Source organism: Lactuca saligna, chromosome 2 (assembly GCF_052625555.1).
Source record: "Lactuca saligna cultivar CGN05327 chromosome 2, ASM5262555v1, whole genome shotgun sequence".
Classification (NCBI taxonomy): Eukaryota; Viridiplantae; Streptophyta; class Magnoliopsida; order Asterales; family Asteraceae; genus Lactuca; species Lactuca saligna.
Genome location: NC_136418.1, coordinates 98,580,133 through 98,584,344, shown reverse-complemented (window position 1 = coordinate 98,584,344; position 4,212 = coordinate 98,580,133).

The window sequence follows — 4,212 nt, the reverse complement described above, 5'->3', positions numbered from 1 at the left end:
TTTTTAATGCACATATTATGCATTAACAACTTGTACAATTGCAAATGGTCATGCCACATGCGAATTTGGTTCTTCATTTTTTACACTTGTCCATTTAAAATACACAATACGGCTAAAATTCATGGTAAACGATAACAATTCAGCCATCTTTAGAGAATTTTCGGTGGAGAATGAATGAAAAAATTACCTAATTTTTTTTTCAACTTTAAATATAATGGGCTGATGGGCTGCCATTCAGCATACAGGCTACAAAACCGCAGCCCATTACTTGAACTGTTGCCAATTTAACAAAACCGTATATGAGGAGACCAAGCTGCATATGACCTAATATGGTCTTCGGCTTCAATGATTATTTTTTACAAAGTCAAATATCTTTGCTCTTTTTTTTGCAACGTAATTAAAAAAAATGGCTAGAGATTTTAACCGTGTATTTTATATGTTAAGTTTAACATCCACTTTTTCACTGTAGATTTTATATTTTAAGTTTAACATCCACTTTCTTTATATCTCATTTCTTAATTTCCATTTATTCCCCATGTAAATATAAGAACATGCCAATCTAATAATCTATTAAAAAAAAAAAAAGCAACGTTTCTATTGACATTTTTATGCGATAAGACAAAAAACCAACGTTAACAAATTCTTCAATTTTAATCTTGAAAAAGTTCCTTTAGTCAAAGACATGATGATGGTGATAGTGTGTACTTTGAGATATCCTTCGATTTTAAAGAGCTTAGCGAGTTAAAATATAACCATTACCAATTAACGTTTTGTTTTGCTTTTAAAGTTGAACAAGTCATGACGTGAGGTTTCCAATCTAAAAAACAAAACATGTACCAAATAGTCTAGTCTCACATTGATGTAATTATGTTTGTAATTCACAAAAAGAAGCACTACGGTGACGTTTTGTATATATATTTGAAAGCATGGTAGTGGTAAAATGCAGGGACCATCAAGATTTTTGTGGTAAAACATTTAAAAACATTTTCAAAATTTTATTTTTAAAAATTATCGGTTATTCGGATGTATCTGAAACCTATAAGTACACATACCTTATACCCGAACTTACACGAAATCGGCTTAACCAAATATACCCGAATATCTAATCTATTCGAATTTAGAACGGGTTGATCAGTTATTCCGTGTTAGTTAATGTGGACAAGCCTATATATATATACATATATATATATATATATATATATATATATATATATATATATATATATATATATATATATATATATATATATATATATATATATATTCAAATTCTTATATATATAGACGATAGTTTAGGCTTGCGAGCCTAATCGATGACATTGATTGAAGCTCATGCTCGTGCTCGGGTTATCCTCGTTTAAATCGATCTTGAGTCATCCTTTTACGGAGTCGATCCCGAGAATTTTGGTCACCGCTTTCACCACTAAACTTAGTATTCCTGTTATTGACTTTTTCAATAACTCCCTGCTTTTGTACTTCAAATATGCAAAATGTTGATGAATTACACTTTTACAGGTGATGTAAGAATCTTTTAGAATAGTGTTGTTTTGTTAAAAAAAATTTATATGTCATGCCTTGAATCAAATTAAAATTGTTTGTAAATATCTGTTTTAAATTTTTGGTTTCGGCCTCGTAATCTTATAGATGGATCTCAAGCTGTTGTAAAGGGGATTCTATGGATTGGAATTTCTGGTTATCTAGCCCTTATGTAGCAGTTACTCTGTTGTCCTTGTCTTCCATACCACTTTGTTTCCACACACACAAAAAAAAAAATCTTGACTATAAATTTCCTTGGACACTATCTGAATCAACTACTTAAACACGCCCTAGTTTCATTTGAATCTTTCATAGTTGATCAACATGCTTTGTTATTTGAAAATTACAACGTGACAGGTTGACTTGTATGGTATGGTTATTAATGCAAATGTTAACGGTTTATAAGTAATAAACAATCACAAAAAATTAGGGACATATTACCAAGTCCAGATTGATGTTTGGTTGGTGAAAGTTCAAATTCTTATTTTATTACGGTAACTTGGACGTTTCATTATTAGTTTATTTCCACTCCTGCACCTATCATATGTCTTGATATACAAGACGCAAGTTAGTCAACGGTTATAAGATTTTCTAAACCATTGTCTGTTCTGGTATAGGGATGTCAATTCATGACATATCACAAAATTGAGACCAAATAGAATTTCGAATTCGTGTCCATCCCAGGTGTAAAAAATGCGATGTTGTGTTTCGTCGTGTTCATGTTTAAAATTTGACACGAAATTGACATGATTTAGCAAATTCGGTAGTATATATATTCACAGAAAAACAACTACTACAATAACCATACATAACGAGTTAACCACCAATAGAAAAAAAAAAAAGAAAAAAAAAACAATGTTTCTTTTCTTTCTTCTCATCTTCTAGCTGAAAAAACTTGAGTCCATCATTCTTTTGGTAAGATCTGAAATTTTAAGAGGTCTGAATTTCTAAGAGGGTCTAAATTTTTAAGATCTGAATTTTGAATTGTTGTTTGGTTGGAACCTTTGAATTACAGTGCTGAATTATAAAAATTACTGTTTTGCCCTTTTGTATTATTTTTGCTAAATTCAATATTTTTGTTTATAAAATAGCCAAATCAACTTCTTGAATAATTATGTAAAAAAAAATATCCAAATTAAATAAATCAAAATTAAACATCAATCCAAATCAAACTTAAATGTATGAATAATTAATTATTAATTTATGTACAAATCTATAATTCTATCTAGCCATGCATCTAATTACATACAAATAGAAAATCTTCACAAGTGGAATTTCATTCCATTCCAGCGCCAATTCATTCTCATTACCCCCTTCAATTCTAACATTGGGAAAATATGTTCTCTTCCTTTCTCCCATTTCTGTAACCAATGAAACCACACCTTAAAAACATATGTGATGAAATCCGTCAAACTGGAAACATGATCTTAAACCATCATCTTACCCATTAATCACTAATCATAACCCAAATTTTTTCAAAAAAAACAACCCAAATAAACAAACAACTCGTAACAAATGAATTTAGCAAACGAACTCAATTTCAACAAATCAATTCAATTTCAGCTATACATCCACAAATATTTCAATTTCATAATTCCATTTCAGCAAATGAATTCAACAATAATTCATCACATAACAAAATTCAGCACAATAAAGAACTACAAACATATTCTTAGCAAATGAACACATAATTCAGCAAGATCAAGAATCATATTTCAGCACAAATCAGTAAGATTAAACAATAGATTTCAGCTATACATACACATATATCAACAAAAAAGAACAAATTAGAACAAAGAGCACATTTTCAACAATATTGATCAACAAATAAACACAGAGATGAATGAGTGCTCCAGTTACAGATGTCAAATCTCGATTCAACAAATAAACACAGAGATGAAGGGAGGAACAAATTAACAAAATTCGCGCTACAAGTTGCAAATCACATTTACAGAAAGGTTGCAATATCTATAACACAGAGAAATCAAGCAAATTACATTCGATTCTAGCAAACATACTTAAGATTCTGCATAACTCGATGCGTGAACTCTCACCAATTTTAGAGAGAGAAGGATAGGATGGGTGCTGATCGGATTCTGGGAACAGGAAAGAACTAAACGCAAAAAGTGAAGGAAACCATATCTTCCATATCTTCTCACGTATATTTCTTATTGTATTCAATATCCCTTCCATACATTAAGGGATTTTGTTGTAAACTTTTGTATATATACCCTTGTTATGTATTGAATAAATTAACCCTTTACAACCAAATTTTCTTTGATTTTCTCATGGTATTAGAGCAGGACGAATTCTGACCTTGCAAAACCCTAAAACTCCACCAATAGAAGCCATTCATCATCATCCAACATGACCAGGAAAGGAGGCGACTCAACAAGCAATACCACATTGGTCATTGATCAAAACTCCCCTTAGTACTTGCATGGATCTGACTATCCTCGAACCATGCATGTGAATGTCTAAATGACAACAACTATGGTGACTGGTCTCAATAAATCAGAAACTTCCTTTTCTCGAAGAATAAGATTGGCTTCATCAATGGAAGTCTAAAAAAACCAGATGATGAAGGCACACAACGGGACCTATGGATGCAGAGTGATGCCATTATAAAAGGATGGCTCACCACTGTAATGGAAAAAGAGATACGGAACAACATGA